The 24,439-nt window shown below is 43.5% G+C and overlaps 1 long non-coding RNA gene across 1 annotated transcript; it reads right to left on the bottom strand.

Moving 5' to 3' along the window:
* Nucleotides 1-19,659: 19,659 nt before the first annotated feature.
* On the bottom strand, nucleotides 19,660-20,641 carry LOC125486072. The gene is made up of 3 exons (XR_007264756.1): nucleotides 20,325-20,641; nucleotides 19,904-20,055; nucleotides 19,660-19,817 (listed from the first exon to the last, which is right to left on the bottom strand). It is a non-coding gene; the product is annotated as an uncharacterized LOC125486072 (long non-coding RNA).
* Between the last annotated feature and the right edge of the window lie 3,798 nt (nucleotides 20,642-24,439).

The following is a 24,439-nucleotide window of genomic DNA, read 5'->3' on the forward strand; positions in this document are numbered from 1 at the left end:
GTTTTGAATTGGTGCAATCCATGCTTACCCAGTTGCTTCAAATGAAAGTTAAGATTCAGCCATGTTGATGTCGGCTTAGGGTCATATAGAGGCACATCTCCTTCCCCAAAGGGACATTAATAACAACTACAGTTTGTGTTTGAAAGTGCCTGCGAGCTGTTGCACAGGAGGGTTGTGTGGCTGAGGGAAATTGCAGAGACGGGGACATGAAGTGATTTTAAAAGATGAAAATTTCCAGGATTGAGTAGTTGCTTGACCAGGAGGCACAGGAAGTCATTGAGCACAGAGAGATAGGTGAATGGGGCTTGGTCCCCACAAGAACCTGTCAGCAGAGTGAAGTACCGCAGCTTTACAAAGGGTAAAATGCAGCCAGGAGGAAGGTAGAATAGTCCAGAGGTAACAAAGTCACGGATAAGATTACTGACAATGGATAAACAGAGATGGAGTGGAATTGGATGATATTATGAAGTTGGATAGACAGTCTTAGTGGATTTGTGGATATCTGATTGGTAGCTTACCTTAGGGTCAAATAAGGTTTTCTAAACTTCAGACAGCCTGGATCAGTCTTGCATGAACAGGGATGGAATCAGTAGGTAAGGGAGAGAGTTTGGAGTGGCACCTGGAAAACAATGGTTGTAATCTTCTCAAATTTTATTTGCAAGATATTTTTGCTCTTGAAGACTGGATATCCAATTTATAGTTTAGCAATGGTAGACTGGTGGAGAAATGGTGCTGAGGTAGTGCAGGATGTTGTCAGCATAGCTGAAAACTGAAAACATGCCTTAGGATGATACTGCCTTTGGAAAGTATGCTGATGAGAAATGGAAGCTCGGGACATTATACAGGGTTAAGGATAGATGCTGGAGACACAGAACAGGACAGGAGCAAGAAGAGAACCAGGCAAGAGCAATCATAGATGGAGCAGCAGTGGAGGGGAACAGGAAATACCATACAGGAACAGGAAATGCTCCACACAGATAAAGGAACCGGAGATAGTGTTGTGTAATGTCCTTTAGGGAAGGAAATCTGCTGTCTTTACTTGCTCTGCTCCACATACAACTGCAGGCCCCCAGCAATGTGGATTGCTCTTAACTGATCTCTGAAACAAGAGGGAAAAGTCTATTTGACCTTATTGTACCTGTCACAGATGCCTCCATCCATGACAGTATGGGTAGAAGTCATCAATGTGAAATAATTGTGGATATTGAGTCCCATCTTCACATTGTAGTTACTCTCCATTATGTTGTGTCAAACTATCACTGTGCTAAATGGAACAGATTTGAACAGATCTAACAACTCAAAGCTACGCATCCATGAGGTGCTGTGGTCCATCAACAACGGCAGAATTGTATTCAGACATAATCTGCAATCTCATGGCCTGTATAGACCCCACTTTATCATTACGATAAAGCTGGGAGGTAAGCCCTGATGCAGTGGAGAGTGCAGGAGGGCATGCCAGGCATACTTCCAAGCATACCTAAAAATGAGGTGCCAACCTGGTGAAGTAGCATCACAAGGCTACTTACATGCTTAACAGTGGAAGCAGCAAAATGATAGAAAGAACTAAGTAATCTCACAACCAATAGACTAATCAAAGCTCTGCAGTCCTGCCACATCCAGTCATAAATGGTGGTGGACAATTAAACAACTCACTGGAGGTGCAGGCTTCACAAATAGCTTTATCTTCAGCTTTATCTTCAATGATGGAAGAGCCCAGCACATCAGTACAAAGGATAAGGCTGAAACATTGGCCAAAATGCTAAGTGGACGATCAGCATTTGCCTCCCCAGCCTCCACTTGGTTCTGAGGGATTGTTGATGAACCCCATCTATGATGGTTGCATCCTTCAGTAATTTTTTGCAGACTTTTTCCTAGTTGATGGCCACCAACTCCAGAGAGAAATGTAATTGCACCCTTCTTATTCATTAGCTCTAGCAAAATTAATTTTTTTCTTGAACATTCTGAAACATTCTATTTCTCCAGCACTGCAATGCTGTCTTGAAGCAAGACACAACCTTTCTGCCTCTTTTCCCATTTCCTATCTTTTCTCTAGTCCTGTGACCAGGAATACCAAACATCTAGACCTGTCCTTCCTTGAGCCAAGCTTCCGTCAGCACCACAAAGTCGTAATGCCACATAGTAATATGTGCCTGTGACTCCCCTATACCTTGTACATTCACATACATGCAGTGTAACCCTGATTTGGACGTCAGTACTATTTCCCTTACTCTGACTCCACCTCTTAACATTTTGTGTTCCCTGGTATTAGTCTAATATTCTCTCCTATTTCCTATGTACCCACTGAGTTAGTTTAAACCGTCCCCATAAGCACTAGCAAAACGCCCCTGCAAGAAACTCAGGGGAAGTAAAGCACAGATACAGAAACAGTACAGATAATGCAAGGTAATTGGTATTAACTAAACTGGTAGAGTCGACATGACTCTGGGTCCAGATAGACTTCATCCAAAGGTACCAAAAGAGATGACCAATGATGTGATAGAGATATTGGTGTTGAGTTTTCAAAATTCCTTCTATCAATTTAGCAATCATATCTAGCAATTATATTTAGCAAATATATCTTCTCTATTCAAGAAGACAGAAAACAGGAATCTAAAGGCTAGTTAGCTTGAGTCTGTTGTGGGAAGTTGTTAGAAATGATAATTAAAGAGCTTATAGCTGCATATTTAGAAAAACCTCAAGGTAATCCGAAATTGTCAGCATGGCTTTGTCAAAGGGAAATGATGTTAAACAAATTCATTAGACTTCCTTAAGGGGTAAATACCCTGAGGATAAAGAGGAGCCTGTAGATGTACTTGGATTTCCAGAAGACATTTGGGAAGGTACTACATCAAAGGTGGGACATAAAAGTTGGTTGTGTAGAGGGTAACATATTAGCAGCAGTAAAAGCAGAAAACAGTGCTGGTCACAAAGAATGGAATCCCGCAGCGGTCTGTGCTGGGACCTCGGGGTTCTACAATTTACTTCAATGACTGAGATGCGGAGAGTGAAGACATAGGAGTTGATTTTGCAGATAACATCTGGTAGATATGTTGTGAGGAAGTCTATGGGCCAAGTGCTTGAAAATGGGATTAGAACAGTTAGGAGTTTGTTTTTGATCAGTATGGATGCGATGGGCCAAAGGGCCTTTTGCTGTACTGTAGATCACTATGACTCAATAACTATTAAGATAGTGGCAGCAGCAAGTTAGGCAGCATTCGGGCTCCTGGTCCTGTCTGCTCCAGGAGGCTGCTTCCTCCCTTCTTTCCTTACCCTTTTTAATCTTCTTTCCTTTCTTTTCTCTTTATCCCCTTCCTGTTGGCAGGCGGAGGGGGTGAGATTGTGCAGGAGAGTGGCTGGAGCAGGATTCTTAGTGAGGGAGTGACCTGACCTGGTGGCGAAGCCAGGGATTCCTGGTGTGTCCGGAGTCAGGTCTCCAGGCGTCGGTGAGGCAGTGGCTTCAGTGGAGCCAAGGACTTCTGGTTGTGGTAGGCCGGGAGCTGGGATCTCCTGGCTGTTGGCAAGGTGGCGGCAGCGGAGCTGGGTTGCTGGGCGAGTCTGGGTCCAGCACTCCATCTGGCATCAGTGGTCTATTGGCGGTGTGGGCCCAGTGACAAACAGATGGTGCCTGAAGTGTAGCGACTCCAATGTCACGGGGTGTTGTTGGTCAGTCGGCTCAGGACTCGGGACTCATGCTGGAGGCAGCAGAGCAAAGATGGACTTTCTTTCAGCTTTGTCTTTTTATTCTTGAAGAATTTGAATGGTGCCAGTTTGGGCAAGAGTTGAAGCTTTTCACTGTATTTTACCGTGTTCTACATTGTAGAGCATAAGCGACAATAAATCATCATTCATTCATTGTAACAAAGTCATAAAAAGATTGCAAGCAGATAGAATTAGCTTGAGTGAGTCGTCGGAGGCTTAGGGGGTGACCTTATAGAAGTTTATAAAATCTTGAGGGGCATTGGATAGGATGAATAGGCAAGGTCTTTTTCCCATGGTAGGTGAGTCCAAAACTAGAGGGCATATGTTTAAGGTGAAAGGGGAAAGATTTAAGAGGGATCTGAGGGGCAACGTTTTCACGCAAAGGGTGGTGCGTGTATGAAACGAGCTGTCAGAGGAGATGGTGGAGGCAGGTACAGCATTTGAAAGGTATCTGGATGGGTATATGAATAGGAAGGGTTTATCGGGATATGGGCCGAATGCTGGCAAATGGGACTAGATTAACTTGGGATGTCTGGATGGCATGGACGAGTTGGACTGAAGGGTCTGCTTCCGTGCTGTATATCTCTATGAGTGGACAAATTCTGGCAGATGGAGTATAACATGGTAAAATATGAAGTAATGTAAATTGTTTAGTTTGGCAGGAAGAATAAAACATGCAGGGTGTACTAGCTCAAGAAATCTGACTGGAAAGGAACATCGTTTATTGTTGAACATCAAAGTAGAGCCACTACTTGTGATCATAGGCTGTTCATATCCCTGGGTCTGCTTTATTTTCTCTTCCATCACCAAATCATATGTTTTTTTCATCTATTAACCACCACCAGTGAATCATCCATGTTTCCAAATGAATAATTTACTTGCCAGCACCCAGTTCAGGCCTCCACCACCCAGCCAAGCCTCTGCGATCCAGCCTAGGCCCGGCCACCCAGCATGTCCCCGACTCTGGTCACCGCTGCAGCCACAGCCCTTCCTTCAACCAGCCTTTCGAACCCACAATGGTGGAGGTACAGGTTTGTTAACAGCGGCTCTTTGATAGTCGCCATTACTCCTGACGGTGGGAAGACCTGCATGTGTCGACCACGTTCCAGAAATTAATCAGGTCCAGATAAAAGACAGGCAGGGTCCCAAAGGAAACCTGATGACCCTCACAGTCTCTGAACAGGAGCTTTGTTTTGTAATTGAGGTCACACACCCAGCAAAAGAAATACATTGCACCATCTGGGAGGAGGCTCAACGTGAAGATATTGCTGCAGAATCCAAAGGTGGAATATTGTCACCTGTGTGTGAAGACACTCCAGTGACTGACCGTTATCCTTAATGGGGAGACTCAGCCTCAGCAATGACCCAGTGCATCCTCTTATCTTGGAAGAAGTGAACCAGCATCTTCTGGAGTTTTGTGGGAAAAAACCAGGAAACAGAATCAAAGGGACCAGGTGGCACCACCGGATGGAGGCTCCCAGTTGACTTACGATCAGCACTTGGCTCTTACATAATAGCATTTGGAGCAGTCCTGTCTAGTGGCCTAGATAAGCCTTGTCTTTGACCTCCAGCTCCTGACAGTCCGCCAGCCAGGATTCATCACCCCAGCTGAGATAGAGGAGATGGGTGATACTCCAGTCAAACTCTCATAACCTCCTCTGGCAGAGTGTCCACCTGCCTTGGACTGACCAGGAGTCCGGAACATTTGGCCCAGTAGATCCTGGTGGAAGACACGGCCGAGTAAACCACCTGGCACTCGCACGTTCTTCCCAGGTCAGCGAGGTCGGTGAACGTGAGGAGCACATCATCAGCGAGAGCTGGAAGAATTACCCCAGTGCTTGGTCCCTGCAGAGCCAACCCCGACAACCTGATCTGCAAGAGGCACAGGAAAGGCTCCATGCACAGGTGATACAGCTGTGGGGCAAGTGAATGGGTACCTGATGGCACTCCTGTCCCAAAGGGCAGGGATGCTGTTAGGGACGCATTCACTCCATGGCAGCGTACAGAAGTGGGATGTGGGCGATGAACAGTGTCCTGAACCTGAAAGCTCGCAAACTCCTGAATAGATCCTCATGATTGACACTGTCAAACGCTTTCTCCTCATTGAGGGACAGGACAGTTACAAGGATAGGGTAGGAGGCTGGATTTGGGTGGGATTCTGTTCAGAGGGTCAGTGTAGACTCAATAGACTGAATGGTCTCTTTCTATACCGTAGGGATTCTGTGATTCTAAGGTGCTCAATAGATCAGTCCTCTGGTAAACGTGGATCAGGACCCGGACCAGATGGATATTATCATGGATCCTCCAGCCTGCGACTGTGTACAGACTGATCAGGGTGGATCATGTGATCTAGCTTGGATCCCAGGTGCGTGACAATGCCCTGGTGAAGACTTTTTAATCCGTGCTGAGGAGGGAGACCAGATGTCAGTTTTTAGGTAAATTAAGGTTCCTCCTCTTTTGTATCTGGATGATGACAGGGGCGGCTCTCCAGCTGTGAAATATTCCTCCAAGACCCACATATAGTCACCTCTCCGGACATCCCAGAAACACCCTGAAGAACTCTGTAGTCAGTCGGTCCAACGCTGGGGACTTACCCCTCAAGAGTCAGGTGATGACACCAGTTAGCTCCTCTAAAGTGATAGGAGCGTCGAGCATCCTGGCATTCCCCAGGCCAACCTGCAGCAGGTCTTCATACAGAACTCTGTGACCGTCTTTGCTGGGTGGATCTGGAGAGAGCAGAGCTGTGTAAAAGGCTGAGGTGTGGACCCTGATGCCCTCCAGATCCGAGACGAGGGTCCCATTGTCAGCCAGCAGCACAAGGAGCTGATGATTGGCCCCAAGCCTTTTCTCTAGCAAGAAGAAGAAGGGGGAGCTGCAGTCCAGGCCCTCGAAGAGTCAGATCCGTAACCTGACATATACGCTTCAGGATCCGACAAGCTGCCGGTCCCTCAGCGCACCCTTCCTCTCTTTGTACTGTTGTGAAGTTGGAAAAAGTACTTGTGGATTGGGAGGCAGTAAGTTAGAGTTTCGTGTTTGTACCATGCCGGGGAGGGGGGGAAGCATTGCGAGGTCCCTTTAAAAGATCATGTGCTTTTTCCTTGCTTAGAGATTTAAAATTGATGTCTGTGAACAGTAGCTTGAAAGTTTGCAAGTACACAGAGAGCACCTGAATTGAAACATTTGAATTGAAAGGCTATACAATTAGCAGGCCAAGCATCAGTTTTTCTTGACTAAGACTTTTGAATTTAGCCAGTCAATTTGAACCAAGCATTTAAATACCAAAAACCTATTAAATTTAAGTCTGATGGTTTTGACAACATAGGACCAATCTTATTGTAAGAAATATTGATTTGTCATCAAGGCTATAAAAAGAAGGGGGCAGTTGAACAAAGCCCTCGAGCTAGCTGCCATCTGCTGGAGCTAACGGCCCTCAGCTCTCAAGAGAGAATCGCTGGCTCTCACAGCCTCCTCTATGTCTTAGAGAAAGCACCATCTAAATAACAACAGTACCGACGGCACAACTAGTCAATATTCCTGACAGAAGAATTGATAGATAGGAAACAGAACATTCTAGAAGACATGTAACCTGGCTGTAATTTCGAGAGATTAAAGCAGCTTGTACCACTTTTCACACTCCTTTTACAGATTATAGGGCGAGGTGCTCCTCTTTAGGTGTTTCAGTTTTAGTTCTCAGAGGGGGTTAACGTCTACTTCATAACAGTACACTCCTTGCAGCATCGAATCCGCTGACTGAGACTCCAGGTTGAACACTTCCATCTCCAACTCCTCGATCCTGGATTTCCATCTCTTCGTCAGTCTCCTCACATACTCCTGACAGGAGAAGCAGATGTGAGTTTTGCCTGTGCCTCACCATGGCCTCAAAACCTCTCTGCTTCCTTCTTCAGCCAGCGCAGAACTGATGGCATGAATCCTGGAATCACTCGTCCTCCAGCAGTGAGATAGGCATGGAACAAGGTGAGCTCTGCCCACACCAAGTGGTGATCTGTGTATGGTACCTGCTGCACGGAGGATGCTGGAACACAGGAGACGTACCCCTGTGAAACGTACAGGTGATCAATCCTTGACAGTCTGACCCCAGGCCTCACAAAGCTGAAGGTGATGGAGCCAGGATAGAGATTTCGCCAGACATCCACCAAGTCGTCACCTTCTTCCCTGATGTTAAACCAGTGTGAGCACCAACAAGATCCCATTCCTGGAGGGTGCAGTTAAAATCCTCCCCCTCCCCAAGGATAAGACACTGGCCTTCATCAATGGAGGCAAGATTAGCAGACACTTCTTCAAAGAAGCGTATTTGCCTCACTCTGATCTGAGTAGTACACACGTTCACAAAGATCCTCAGATTTACTGCTATATCGTGTAATTTTCTCAGCTTCTCCTGTGAACCTTATACAATCCTGAACTTCTTTTATCAGCCAGGGTTGATTGACCTTTATTAATATTTTGCACCTTGAAAGAATGCATACATCAACGTAAGTGCTGTGTTAGTTCTTCAAAGACTATCCATTGCCTATGAACAGCCTTTCAATATATTTTCCCAATCCACCTGAGTCAATTGCACCTCATGCCTTCAGAATTTCCCTTATTTAATTCTAACACCCTTGCTTCAGATTCAACCACCTCACCTTCAAGTGTAATGTAAAATTCTGCCATATCACGGGTCACAGTCAAAGGATAAGTAGGAGGCCTTTTCAGAGGGAGATGAGGAGAAATGTCTTCACCCAGAGAGTGGTGAGTCTGTGGTATTCTCTGCAACAGGAAATTGTTGAGGCCAAAACATTGAAGACAAAGAAAGATGTAGATAAATTTCTTCAAAGAGGTCAAAGTCTATGGGAGAAATTAGCAACACGGTCCTGAGTTGAATGATCAGATATGATCAAATTGAATGGCAGCGTAAGTTAGAAAGGCTGAATGGCCTACTCCTCCTATTTTTTATAGTTCTATAATATGCTTCCTTATCCCTACCAAGGTTGTTTTACAGCAAGATGGTTCATTAGCCCTTTCTCATTACATAGTTCTAGATCTAAAATAGCGTGTCCGCTAGATGGCTCCTCACACCTTGCTCTAAAAAAATCCCTACACACACTCCAGAAACTCATCCTGCACTGCTTTAGAGCTCAGTTGCTTTACCCAATCTATATGTAAGTTAAATCACCAATGATAACAGTTTGCTTATGCTTTGTGTTTCTCTCTTCTCCTGATTAATACCCCCCACAACTATTTTGTGGTTTATAAGTATTTCCAACCAATATCTGCTGGCCCTTGCTGTTTCTTAGCTCCGCCCAAACAGACTACACATGTTGCTTTTCCAATCCGAGATCCTTCCTTACTAAGGTACAGGTTCATCCCTTATTATCAGCACAGCTCCACCTCCTTCCTGTCTGTCCTTCCTACACATCAAATATCCTTGAATGTTCAGTTGTTAGTCACTTTCAGTCAGGGGGTCCAAGCACAGTAAGTCAAAGGCAGCCTCCAATATCAGTCCAGGGGCCTTGGCATGGTCAAGTGGCTGGTTTGGGGCGGTCAGGGACAGATGGTCTGTACCTCTTTAGTACAGGCAGTGCAACACAGTCAGCTCTGTGGGTCCAATGCAACCAGTTTGTAGAGCCATGGGAGCAGAGTCGGGAGCTTTCTACATATCAGTCCCGGAGTTCAGTCACTTGTTGTCCAGGGCTATCCAGCTATTATTCACGGGGTGGGTCACGTCAGTCCTTGGGCATCTGGCCATTGTATTTCAAGGGTAACTTATCAGGGGTTACTGCTGTGGGAGGAAAGCTGGGGAATTCAGTCATGGGAATTGGAGGGAGAAGGTTGGTGTATGAGGGGATCACAATATTGAAGGGGGGAGGTGACACATTAGATTATGATTTTCTCATTTGTTCCTCATTACTTCTTTAATAATTGATTCCAACCTTTTTCCAAGAATAGATATTAAGCTAATATGCCTGAAGTTATGCTCTTTTTGTCTCCCTTTTTGAATAGGAGAGTCACATTGGCAGTTTTCTAATCCTCTGGTACTCCTCCAGAATCCAACGATTTTTGGAAATTACAGCCAATGCATCCAATATCTGTGTAGCTCCTCTTTAAGGATCCTTGGATGCTAGCCATTAGGGCCAAGGAACTTATCTGTCTTTTGCTTCATTAGTTTGTCTAATACTACTTCTTTAGTGATGATGCTGGTACTTAATTACTCCCCTGTATTCTTCAGTATTAATGGAATGTTTGAAGTTTCTTCCACTGTAAAAACTGATGGAAAATAGCTGTTTAACTCCTCTGTCATTTCCTTGTTCCCCATAACCACCTCCCCAGTTTCATTTTCTAAGGGGCCTATGTTGCTTTAACATTTTTCTTTCTTTTCATATATTTAAAGAAACTCATTGTCAGTTTAATATTCCATGCTAGTTTGCCCTTGTACTTTATTTTATCTGGCTTTATTGTCTTTTTAGTTCTCCTTTGCTGGATTCTGAATTTATCCCAATCTTTGGGGTTATCACTAACTTTAGCCTCCTTATATACGTTTACTTTCAACCTAATATTCTCCTTAACTTTCTTGGTTAGCCATGGCTGGTTTATCCCTTTCTCAGAATCTTTCCTTCTGACTGGCGTGTATTTTTACTGAGAATCATGAATTACCTTCTTAAATGTCTGCTGCCGTTTTCTAACTGTCATTCTTGCTAATCTATCGGCCCATTTCACTTTAGCTAACTCTAACCTCATTCCAATGTATTTCCCTTCATTTAAGTTATATACAGCCCATGTTTCTCACTCTCAAACTGAATATTAAATTCCATCATGCTCTGATCACTACTTCCTTGGAGATCTTTTACTCTGAGCCCATTTATTAAACCTGCCTCATTAGCCATTACCAGATCCAAGATAGCCTTGCTTGGCCCCATGGCAATATTGCCCAAGGAAGCTATACCTAATGCACTCAATGAATTTGTTGTTGTAGCTGTTTTTTTTCAATTTGATTACCCTAATTAAGATGAAGACTATAGTCACCCATAATATTGCTCAGTTCTTTTTACATGCTTCTGTCATTTGTTGATTTATACCATTTCCTACACAGTGGCTACATTTCGGGGTCTGGTTTCTGGTTGAACCAGTCATTGTCTCTCACAAAAGACAGGTATATTAGGGAATCTAGGGCTTGAGTGATCTCCTGGACTAGGTCTAAGTGCCTAAATGGTTCAAAGAGGAAGTTCCAAGACTTTTTCTCCCAAACTGGTCTAGATTAATAATATGTTTATTCACTTCTCCCAGGGGACTCAAAATGTTTTGATAGATTATTAAAAGCAAGGGGCATGCTACATGCTACCTGTTTGTCATTGTTCAAATGTTCCAGCTCTACACAAAGCAAGAATTACACATGTTACCTTCCTCTCTGCATACCCAGATGGAGGCTGTGTGAATTATAAATAACTACAGTGTAAAGATGTATGGTGTAATGCAAACTATACACAAACTGTAGAATCAGTGAGTGATACAGAACAGTGACTTTGGTACATTGTGTCTATGCCAGGTCTTCCATACAGGTAGTCAAGAAGTTCCACTCTGGTTTTATTTCTATAACCCTACAATGTTTTGTCTTCAAATGTATCCAGCTCAGTTTTGAGAGTAGCACTGAATTTATTACCAGTAAAGATGTAACAGCATGTCTGTACCCTGCTTATGATCCTCCCCTTGTTTTAGTACAGTTTCACATCATCTGTCAACTTCTGAGCGATCCCTGTATGAGCCAAATCCAGATCACTAATAAACATTAAAGACAGCAACAGTACTGACAGCCGTAGAAAATACCACTGTACCTTCACTCCAGTCTCAAAAACAACCATAGAATCATAGAATCCCTATAGTGTGGAAAGAGGCCATTTGGCCCTTTGAGTTCACACCGACCCTGTGAAGAGCGTGTGTAGCCTGCACATCCCTTCACATAATGGGCAATTTAGCATGGCCAATCCACCTAACCTGCATATCTTTGGACTGTGGGAGAAAACCCACGCAGACACGGGCAGAATGTGCAAACTCCACACAGACAGTCGCCTAAGTGTGGAGTAGAATCCAGGTCCCTGGAGCTATGAGGCAGCAGTGCTAACCACTGAGCCACTATGCCACCATTCATTCCTGTTGTCATAGTTCTGAAAATGGATTATTGCACTGAAATGTTAACTCTCATCACCGATGTTGCCAGACATGCTGAGTACTTCCAATATTTTCAGTCTTTATTTCAGAATTAGCAGAATTCTAGTCTTTGCTCCCATTTTGCTCTTTTCAATCCATTAGCCAATTCTGAACCCACACTTGTAATGTAAAGGGATAATATTAAATATGTCAATGGGCAGTGTTTTTAATTCTTTCAGAGGATATGGAATTCTTTGTCTGGGCCAGATTCACTGGCCAGCCTCATGGGCCAAAGAATCTTTGTCAGACTTCTAATAATTTACAACTTCCTATTACTTTCCCTGTAAAGTGAACCCATCTGGACGGGAATTTAAGCGATCATCTCAGTGCTACTGTTTTCAAGTGGGAAATGGTTCTTCCTACCTGGAGAATCTTTCTGTCTACTAAATGGTGTTTCATGTCCCTATTGTCAGCAGGGATCCAGTAAAATCTGTTTGCAGATGGTTCCCATGAGTCTTCAGATCTTGGCTGGTGGGCCAGTTTAATTTTGATTGATTTTCTATCGTTATACCGTTAACTTCGCTGACTGTGTTAAGACACGTCTCTCCCCATTCCACTTCAATCACTAGTTTTTAGCCTGTCATATTATTGACAATCACTGCGCTCAGTTTGTGACAGATTTCTGACAGGCTTGTTTGGATACAATCTGGGTTTATTACCTATGAATCTTCCATATCCATTCTTCTCCTCTAACTGCCCCTTCCTTTGTCCATCACTCTTGCTCCTGCACACTAGTTTCCTCCTGTACTTTTGTAATATTCATTTTACATAATGTTGTTGTAGCCCTTGTGCTGCCTTCACTAACCCTCTTCCTATATTCATATGTTTAATGTGCCCTCCTCCTAAGGTGATGTATCCTGACCCATTCCTAGCTATCACATAATCATGTACCACTGGTGTCTCTGAGGGGCAGGGGTTCATTTGAGGTAATGCCTTATGTTTCTTCGTCCATTGGGGTCTGATACTCATGTGTCTCCCCAACTGCTAACATGACTTCAGTGTGGTTCTGAACCGCTCTGCCTTTGGGTATTAGGACAGTTTCTCATGCAACTTCTCTACTGTCTGGGACAGATTTCAGTTTATCTATGTTCAGCAGGGTGGCCAGCGTACACCATGCATGCACAAGGATGTAATTGTATTGGATACAGTTCAAAGAAAGTTCACCTGTTTCATTCCAGAGATGAAAGGCTTGTTTTATGAGGAGAGATTGAGCAGTTTAAGCCTACACTTACTAGAGCTTAGGAGAATGAGAGGATCATAGAATCAAACAGTACAGAAGAGGTCCTTCAACCCATCAAGTCTATAACACCAAAGCTACACTATATCTATGCTAGTCCAACTTTCCTGCACTAGTCTCATAGTCTTAAATGTTATGACACTTCGAGTGTTCATCCACGTAATTCTCTTAAGGTTGTGAGGTTTTCTGCCTCAACTACCCTCCCAGGCAGTACATTCTAGACCCTGACCATCCTCTGGGAGAAAAATTATTTCTTTAAATCCCCTCTAAACCTTTCACTTTAAAATTATGCTCCCCCTTATTATTGACCCTTCAATTAAGGGGGAACGACTGCTTTCTATCCATCCTGTCCATGCCCCTCACAATCTTATACACCTCTATCGGGACCCCTTAATCTTCTCTGCTCCAAAGAACACAACCCGAGCTTATCCAGCTCCATCCCAGGCAACATCCTGGTGAATCTCCTCTGCACCCCCTCCAGTGCAATCATATCTTTCTGACAGTGTGGTTCAGGACATTTTGAGCAACTTGAGGGTGGGGCTGATGTCAAGGCAGCCTTTAATTCTGCATAGACCTGATCCTAACCTGATCCCTAATCTACAATGGAAGCTCTGAGCAGGAATAAGCCATTCTGTCCTTCGAGCCTGCTTCGCCATTCAATATGATCATGGCTGGTCCTCTATGTAAATGTCATATTCCTTCTTTCTCCCCATACTCCTTTATGTCTTTATCATCTAAACATTTATTGATTGTTTTCATAATATATTCAATGACTTGACCTCCACAGCCTTATGTGGTACAGAACTCTACAAATGCACAGGAGTGAAGAAATGTTTCCTCATCTCAGCCTAAATGGTCAACCCCAGACTTTATACCTTGGTTCTAGACTTTTGAAACACCGTCCCTGCATCCAATATGTCCAGCCCAGTTAAAATTTTATCCATTCCAATCAAATCACCTCTCATCCTTCTAAACTTCAGTGAATACAGACCCTGTAGAACCAATTGCTCCTCCTAGGACAGTCCTGCTATCCCTAGTATCAGCCTAGTGAACCTTCACAGCACTCCCTCTATACAGGTGTATCCTTTCTTACATAGGAAGACCAAATCTGCACACAGTACTCCAGGTACGGTCTCACCAAGTCACCAAGGCAGGAAGACTTCTGTACTTCTGAACTAAACTCCTCTTGCAATAACAGCCAATATACCATTTGTCTACCTAATTGCTTGCTGCACCTGCCTGTCTACTTTCATTGACAGGTTTACAAAGACACCCAGATCCCTTGGTACATCCACACCTCCCAACAGATCATCACTTAAATAATATTCTGCCTTCCTGTTTAGCACACCTATGTGTTTAACTTCAATTTAACCATGTTGCACTGCATCTGCCATGTGTTTGCTCACTTGTCTGAATCACTTTGCAGCCTCCCTGTATTCTTCTCAGAACTCACTAATCTGCCCAGTTTTTTTGTCATCAGTAAACTTGGAAATATTACATTTGGTACCACCTTCGGGTTCGTTTATATATATTGTGAACAGCTGGGCCTTGGCACTGATCCTTGATGAACCCCACTAATCACTGCCTGCAAATCAGAAAAAAGACCCATTTATTCCCATTCTCTGTTTCCTGTATGTCAACCAATTCTCAATCCATACTAATATGTTACCTCCTATCCCATGTGCTTTAATTTTGCCCACTAACCTCTTATGAAGGTTCTTATCTAAAGCCTTCTGAAAGTCCAATAGGATAGTGATAGTGGAGGATTTCAACTTGCCCAACATTAACAGGATAGTGATATTTGAAAGGTTTAAAGGGATCAAATTCTTAAAAAGCATCCAGGAAAGCTTTTTAAGCCAGTGAACAGAAGGCCCAACAAGCCATGGACTTGGAATATAGGGTCTGTATTCACTGAAGTTTAGAAGGATGCGTGGTGATTTGATTGGAATGGATAAAATTTTAACTGGGCTGGACATATTGGATGCAGGGAAGGTGTTTCCCCTGGTTCAAAAGTCTAAAACCAAGGTACAAAGTCTGGGGTTGACCATTTAGGCTAAGATGAGGAAACATTTAGATAATGAAGCCAGACAAGTGGTTGAAGTATCAGTGAGAGAACATTTTGCAGACAGCAATCATAACTCTGTTTCATTCAAGATAAGATTCAAGATTCAGTTATGGAAAAAGACAAGGATGGGCCTGAAATCAATGTTCTCAGCTCAGGGAAGGCTGATTTTAGTAAAATCCAAAATGATTTGGCCAGAGTGGACTGGGAGCAGGTACTTTCAGGTAAATCTGTCTCGAAACAATAGGATGTTTTCAAAAAGTAAATATAGAGAATACAGGGCCAACATGTTCCCAATAAGAGAAAGGGTGGATCATCCAATCCTGTAAATCCTAAATATTGAGAGATATGCAGCATTGGATTGAGAGAAATGGGGAGCCTTATGGCAGATACCAAGGGCTCAAAACAGCAGATGCCCTAGAGGAGTATAGAATGTGTAAGGGAAAACATAATAAGGAAAGTTGGAGAGCCAAAAGGGACATGAAAAGGATAATGGCAAGTAAAATAACAGAAACCCTAAAAGTTGTCTCAGAGGCATATTAAGGGTAAACAGATAATGGGAAAAAGAGTAGGGTCCATTAAGGACCACAGCGGTAATTTGTGTGTGGACCCAGATGTAGATAGTGTTCTAAATGAATACTTTGTGTTGGTGTTCACAGGTGAGAGGGATGATATAGCAATAAAAATCAGGGAGAATGTCTGTGATATAATTAAAGAAATTAGCATAGACAGAGAGGAGATCATGAATGGCTTAAAAGTAGATAATTCTCCAGAGTCAGATGAAATGTATCTAAAGTTGTTGATGGAGGCAAGGGAGGAAATAGCAGGGGCACTGGCAATAATTTTCAGTTCTTCTCTGGCCGCAGGATAAGTGCCAAAGGACTGGAGAACAGATAATGTAGGCCTATTATTCAAGAAGGGATAAACCAAGAAACTACAGGGTTGTCACTCTAACCTCATTGGCAGGGAAATGATTGGATATAATTCTGAAGGACGGAATTAATCTACATTTGGAGAGGCAGAAATTAATCAAGAACAGTCGGCATTGTTTTGTTAAGGAGACATCATGCCTGACCAATTTAATTAAATTTTCCAAAGAGGTGACTAGATGTGTAGATGAAGGTGTGTGGGTGCATTTGACATAATCTACTTGGACTTTAACAAGGCTTATGATAAGGTCCTGCATGCTGACCGAGAGCAAAGGTAGGAACCCATGGGATCCAAAGACATTTGACAAATTGGATCCACAATTGGCTGAGTTACATGAAGCAGAGAGTGATGGTCGAAGGTTTTTTGTGACTGGAAACCTGTGTCCAATGGAGTCCCACTGGGCCAGTTGTTTTGACTGGCACAGACTTGATGGGCCAAAGGACCTTGTTCTGTTTTGTTGATCTCTATGACTCTTCCCACTGGCTTTCCTTTATCTATTCTACTTGTTAAATCCTTGAAAACCTCCAATAAATTTGTTAAGTATGGTTTGTTTTTCATAATCCCATACCGGCTTCAAAATTGGGGACACTTTGCACAAACAGATAGGTACCCAACTCACAGACTGGACCAGGCTGCATCACAGGGCCGCTCACTGGCTGTCTTAGCACTCACTTACTTAACACCTACCTGTACTCTCACTACATCCCTGCCTTGTCTTGCCTTTCCAGACGTACAACCAGGCAGCTTGTCTTGTCGGTCAGCAATCCTCAGTAAAGGGTGTGTGTGGCAGTGTGCTAAGTCACACCTGCACCATGTCCCAGCAGCTTACACAGTAAAGACACTGCATGTGCAGCAAGCAGGCAGCCAGGTTTCAAAGTCCTGGTGGAATAGTCCTCAGGAGGCACCTGTCAACCAGAGGTAGGCTCTGATACCAATCCAGGGGAGTTGGTCATGTTCAGGAATCCTGTTGGGGAAATCTAGATCAGGGGCTTTGTACCTCTGCAGTCCAGGGCTGTCCAGTTGGTCAAAGCGGTGGGCCACATTCTGTCCTGGGTCTGTCCACAGAGACTGAGGAAAAAGAAGGATGGGATTGATGCTGGTGGTGGAAGCGATGATGATTATTCTGGAAAGAGTGGGCAGGGGAAGTGTCTTAACCTGTGAAATGGGGCTTGCAAACTCCAACAATGTTGTAAAGGGAAGCAACATTATACACAGAGCCCTGCACTGTACAGGACACTGACCTGCAGAGTACCTATTCCCTGGCCTGGCTGCCTGTGTGCTGCACACATCTGTGCCACAGAGATCGCTGACTACTCTATTCACACCAACACATTTGGACGCAGAGGCCAGAGAAAGGATTGAATTGTTTGACTGTGAAGGGCAATGGTGTCTTGTTCATCTTGCTTCTGCATTCTGCAGCAGGATCTCAAAACAGACATCAATCTATGGAATATCTGGTGTGGACACAAAGTCAAGCATCATGCTGGCACACTTACATCTGGGGCTAACCAGAGACTCAAACAAACAGATGAAGAAGGAAAACAGTGAAATATATGCAAACGTGAGAATTGATGTGCCCTGCATTGTCACCCATGCCCTCAAAGTACCCTCAATAGGTTTTCTTCTTCTTCTTCCTGGTTAAGAGAGTCATGTTAAAAGGAAATATGTTTAATGTATTTATTTGAAGTTATCATGGATAGAATCCTTACAGTGTGGAAACAGGCTATTCAGCCCATCTCACCCCTCTGAAGAGTATCCCACCCAGATCCACCTCCCTACCATATCCCTGTAACCCTGCATTTCCCATGACTAATCCATCCACTCCACACAACCATGGACACTATGGGGCAATTTAGCATGGTCAATCCACTTAACCTGCAAATCTTTGGACTATGGGAGGAAACCAGAGCACCCAAAGGAAACCAACACAGACATGAAGAGAATGTGGAAACTTCACACAGTCACCTGAGGGTGGAATCAAACCTGGGTCCCTGGTGTTTTGAGGCAGCAGTGCTAACCAATGAGCCACCATGAGTTCTTTCAAGATTTATTTTGTGCTGTAGATAAAGGGGAACCAGTAAATATATTGTATTTAAATTTCCAAAAGGCATTTGGTAAGGTTTCATATTAAAGTTTGTTGTGGAAAACAAAAGCTGATGGTATAGTGGATTACATTTTGGCATGGAGAGCAGATTGGCTGGCTAATGGGAAGCTGAGAGTAGGAATAAGTGAGACTTTCTCAGGCTGCAGGAGGCCACAAGTGATGTGTCACAGAGGGATTCGATAGGTAAAATGATTAGGAAAAGATTTGGCAAATGATGTACAATGTGGGAAAGTCTGAAATGACTATTTTAGAAGCAAGAATAACAAGATGTGTGTTTCTAAATGGTGAGATGTTGCAGAGCTCTGAGATGCATTGGGATTTGGGTATTCTAATGCATAAATCATAGAAGGTGAGTATGTGGGTCAGCAAGTAATTAGGAAAACTCATAGAATGTTATGTTTTATTGTGAGGGGATTTGAATGCAGGAGGAGGGAGGTTATGCTTCAATTATACAGAACATTGGTGAGACCACATCTAGAGTACCATGTACTGAAATGGTGACCTTACTTACGGAAGGATGGTAATGTGTTGGAACCAGTTCAGAGAAGGTTTACTAGACTAAACCTGGAATGGGCCGATTGCATTACAAGGACAGGCCTGTATTCTCTGGAGTTTGGACGAGTCAGACATAAGTTAATAGAAACATATAAGATCCTGAGGGGACTTGACTAGGTGGATGTTGAAAGGATATTTCCTGTTGTGGGGAAATCTAGAATTAGGGGTCAGAGTTTAAAAATAAGGCGTCAACCATTTAAGTCAGAGATGAGGAAAAAATGTTTCTCTTTGGGGATTGAGAGTCTTTAGAATTCCCTTTCTCAAAATAGAAGTAGATAATGGATGCAGAGTCTTTAAAAATTGTTAAGGCAGAGTTTGATGGATTCTTCATTACCAAGGGGATGAAAGTTTATCTGGGATATGTAGGAATGTAGAGTTGACATTAAAATCAGATCAGTCATGTATTATTGAATGGTGGAGCAGGCACGAAGGGCTGAGTGGCCTTCTCCTGTTCCTTGTTTGTAAGTTTGTATGTTATGTAGCTGGTTGGAGATAGCCTCCTCTGTAGTGGAGCCTGTTGGCCCTGGAGGTTTGATCAGGGAAGCAGGGGTGAAGGATGGTATCTGGATGGCCCAGACACACTTAGCATCCTCTTACCAGTGGCAAATCAACCCTTCCTAACTTGAACCTCAACTCAAGGAGATGGGAGCAGAGGTCCCAGTCATCTCTCAAGTGTCCTATGTGTGCTTTCTCCTTTGACTGGGTGCCTCCTGGCATTGCCCTGTGTCCTTGTGAGGAAGGAGCATCTGGACTAGGGTCAAGGCTCCCCAACATCTTGTTGCCATGCCCTCAGTCCTGGGGACCAATGGCTGGGGCAATGAAGTACAGAGGTATATCACTGTCTAGCAGACCCTGGGGAGCTAGACCTGGTTCTCTATGGCAGCTGCCAACCTGTCCTTGGTGGCAGCCAGATGATCTCAATGAGGGCCATTTGGTCCCACATACCGTACTCTTGTCCTGAGAAGTCGTGGAGGTGTCTTCTAATGGAACTGGGAGTTTTTCCACAGACATACTGGAGATGCTGTTGGTACCTGCATGACAAAAGAGTGGCCAGTGGTTACAAGAGGTGGGCAATGATTGAGAATGGCATTAAGGTTAATGGGAGGGTGGTTCTTACTCAGTTGGTGGGATGTTTCTGCATCCCTGAAGCACCAATCCTAGTCTTCTCTTGCAAGGGACAGGATTTTCCTCTTAGAAGCTGAGGACTCGAATATTGGCCACCCCTCTACCGACTTGGACCCTTTGTGCTCTCCTCTGAGCAGTCTTCTCCTGTAATGGGAGAAAGTGCGAAATGGAATTAACTGAAAGTGGGTGGCACAGCTGTCAGTGGGGGTGCAGGTGGGAAGATGATGAGGTTTTGCGAGGGTGTGAGTAGGCAGGCAGAGACGAATGAAATATGAGACTGGGGTGCTGAATGAGTGAGGGAAAATGCTGCTGACAATGCTGAGTGGTAGACTATGAATTTCTTGGTTGGAAGTTGGTGTCGTAGCAGAGGCAGAGTGAATGAAAGGTGGCAGAGAGAAGAGTGTAGCACTTACCCTGGCAGACTGGAGAAGGCCACCTGACTTTCTGACAGCATTGCCGATCATTCTTCCACATGTTGAGATGACACTGACTCAGGTGGTGACCTCGCACCAGGTTGGCAGTATCTGGGTGCAGTTTTCTCCACCAGTTTTCCAGGAAGGGGATTCCTCTACACCTCCAGGTCCTGTCGGAGAATTGCGATGCCATCTTCTTCTTCTCTGACATCTTCTGACTTCTTGACCAAACAGAGCAGCTTTGGAACACCAGTGCTCATCCGGGTGCACAGCAACCTTTCAAATATGGCATGGGTGCCTTCAGCGAATATCTACCGAGTGGTGAGTTGTTCTAGGAATGATGTGTGATAAGTTGGGGTTAGAATTGGATGTACATGTTATAGGGTTGGGGAACAGGTAGTTATTGAAGCAGGTTTGGTAAGATATCTTGCCGGGCATTGCGGTGAGAATCTTCGCAAAAACTCTGCAACTCGCACTTAGTCAAAATAATGTAAGATTCAGCCCCAGTACAGCAACAATCTTGTCCTTTGGTCATGACAAATAAGCTTAGGTGAAAACAGAGATTTAATATGTGTTCAAAAACCACTTGATCAAACCTATTAAAGTAGTTAGAATTTTCCACACTGTAATTCATTTTGAAAGATTTATGAGCCAAGTTGTAATTAGTGTATGTCATTGTTTAGTTTACTTAGATGATGTAGTAATATACAGAAACATATAAAACATGAGAAGAACATATAAGACAATTGGAAACCGTATAGCATAAAGATTGTTCATATTGCTAGAAAAGATAATATTGCTGATGTGCCATTAAGATTGTAATTATGTGAATAGTTTGGAGATTAAGTAGGTGACAAGAAAGTGCATAGATTTTATATAAAAAGCAAATGAAGATGAATGAATATGAGAAAAAAAAAACACAGAAAGAACTGCAAATATTAGAAATCAGAAACAAAAACAAAAACAAAAACAGAGGTAGCTGGTGAACCTCAGCAGGTCTGGCAGCATCTCTGTAGAGAAAGCAGACTGAATGTTTCAAGTCCAGTGACACTGAAGAAAGTTCTGAACAAGGCTCATTGGGCCCAAAACATTAACACTAATTTCTCTCCACTGATGCTGCCAGACTGGCTGAGTTTTTCCATCAATTTCTATTTGTGTTTTTGTGTATGGATGAATCAGTTTTTTTTTGTGTTTTGTGTTGTGTATGCTTCATGTCTACATCATAATCAAAAACATTTGGATATAGTATTTCATTCCCCAATGGAGGAGGCACATTGGGAATACATATTTATATTCAAGGAATATCCACACAAAAACTGGAAGATTTTGGATTATTTGTGCATTATCTGTGTTGAGGTGAGTTTTACTGAGTGATTTATTGAAAACAGAAATCTACAATTTAATATGTGCTCAAACCATCTGCTTTTTACTGTAAATCCAGTGACTTTGGTGAAACAGCTAAGCAAAGTTTTCTAAAAGATAAGAGATGGGCTTTCCTTCCAAAATCAATGGAGAAACTCTTAACTTTGAGAGGATCTAAGCCAGTGGTTCGTTATAGCCATCTTTAGACTAGTTCAGATCTACCAAGGAGGCACTGTAAAGAAGATACCCTAGAACTTGCAGCCATAGAATCATACACTACACAAGATGCCATCAAGTCTATTACCAAGAATGAATAAACACGAGTCTCAATTTCCTGCATTAGGTCCATAGTCTTGAATGTTATGATCCTTCAAGTGCTCACCCAAATACTTTTTAAAGCTTGTGAGGTTTCCTACCTCAATTACCCTCTCAGGCAATGCATTCCAGACCCCACCACCCTTAATTTTTTCCTTAAATTCCCTCTAAATCTCCAGCTTTTCACTTTAAAATTATGCCCCTTGTTTTTAACCTTTTAACTGAATAGCTTACTTCTGCTCCTATTTTCTATGTTTTGTTTCAATCCCTCGGCTCACAGGCATTGTATTTTTCCTTTAACCTTTTAAAAAGTGTCATTTCTGCTGAGACTTGTTTTTTGTGCGTATGTGTGCATGTACGTGTGGGTGTTTGTGCTTGGCATTAGCTTTTAATTCATGAACACAGCTTAGATGTTGTCCAGTGTTTGCCATTTGCTTTAAGAATGAGTTTTGTTTATAATAAACAGATTATTTTGAGTTCAATAAGTAAGCCTGGTGAATGTTTCTTTTGGATAATAAACAACTGACCATTTTTGTAACTGTGTTAAGACATTTACATCAAAGAATGTGACGGGTGCAGTGATGGGTCTTGAAGATCAGTGTATTCCTCGTATCACAGTTATAATCTATAACATACACAGTGTTTGTTTCTGCTTAGACTCTGCTCGTTATCCTCAGCCATTCAGAATGTGAGCTAACGCTTCATCACCCAATTGGTGGTTGTTGATTGGCAGTTAAACAGCCTTTTTTTCCACTTCCAATCTGACAAACATATTCTCTGAAGAGACAAAATAAGAGCAGGAGGCCGTTCATCGCCTTGAGTTTTCTCTGTTATTCAATAAGATCATGGCTTATCTGTTTGTGTTTAAGTTCCACATTCCCATCTAATCCTTGATAATCTTTGATTCACTCACCTAACAAGAATCTGTCTATCTCCACCTTAAAACGTATTCAATGACCCTGCCTCACCACCTTCTGAGGCAGAATTCAAAAGCTCTCAGAGAAAATAAATGCTGTCATCTGTGTATGAAAAGGGCAACCCTGTAATTTTATAATTGTATTCTCTAGTTCTAGACCTTTTCCACGTCCACCTTGTCAAGACATTTCAGGATTTCATTCAAAATCATTCTTTAGACTCCACAGGAAACAAGCTCAGTTTATCCAACATTTCACCATGAAACAACCTACTTATTCGATGTATCAATCCTCTGAACCATATCCAATGCATTTACATCCGTCCTTATATAAGGAGACCAAAACTGTACATTGTATTTGAAATGTAGTCTCATTGATGTCCTATCTAGGAAAAGCACATCTCAATGATGTTCGTCCTGGGTTTGCTGATGACAGCTTTCGGCTGTTTAACTTTTCATTCCTGGAGATTCCAGGACAATTCTATTCAGTTGGTCACTCAAACCTGGGACAAACCCCAGAGTTTATCACCCAGTCATCCTGGCTTTGTGGCAGGGCAGCCCCTCTTGCACTTTGTGGAGGATTAGATATGAGTCTGGACCTGGAGCTTGGCCTGGGGCCAGGAACAGAGGCTCAGACAGGGAACTGGACCAAGAACTCAGACTGGAGCCTGCACCTGGAGTTTGGATTGAGGCCTGGACCTGGACTTCGGACTGGGGCCTGTGCCTGGGGCTTGGACTGGGGCCTGGATCTGAGGCTTAGATTGGGAGCTCAGGTGGGGGCCTGGACCGAGCCCTGGACTGGGGGCTCAGACTGGGCCTGGACCTAGAGCATGGACTGGGGCCTGGACCTAGAGATTGGAATGGGGCCTGGATTGGTATCTCAGATTGGATTTGTGATTAGGCATTGAGCTGGGCCTGCGTCAGGATTTGTGTCAGTTACACAGTCTGAGGTCACAGGGGAAACTGCTCGGGATCTTGCTAAGGCAAAACTGAGAAGTTCTTATTTGCTTCTGTGAAAGGTGAATAATTTATTAAGAAAACTTGTTGCTCAGGCTCCTTGATCTTGCTGGAGGGTGGGATTCAGATTGGGAACAAAGCAGCACTCCCAGTATCTGCGTCAGTGTCATGGAAACAGGCACATGAGCTGACTCCACCCTGCCTCAGAGCAGGGCCAGGCTCACAGACACTAGGCCACTGCTCCTGAGTGGATCCCACCCCGAAAGCCCCTTCATGCCCTGACACTCTGTCCCCACAAGAGAACCTGCTTCAGGGAATGATGGAGACTCGAGGAGGGGTGGGAACAGGGGGCGCCTGTTAGAGGCCACAGTCACAATGGTAAAACAAATCAAAGAAAGAATCCTCCGCTGGAGTTGTTTATTTGAAAGACTTACATTTTTAAACAGTTTAAAATATCTCCGGCACGCAATCAGCACTTGCAGACTGAGCACGTGAGCAAGCTGCCTGTGAACAACTGACACAGAGCGAGAGAGAGCAAGGCCCCACACAGAGCAGGAGACTAAGCAAA

The sequence above is a fragment of the Rhincodon typus genome, chromosome 25 (genome assembly GCF_021869965.1).
Source record: "Rhincodon typus isolate 14 chromosome 25, sRhiTyp1.1, whole genome shotgun sequence".
Classification (NCBI taxonomy): domain Eukaryota; kingdom Metazoa; phylum Chordata; class Chondrichthyes; order Orectolobiformes; family Rhincodontidae; genus Rhincodon; species Rhincodon typus.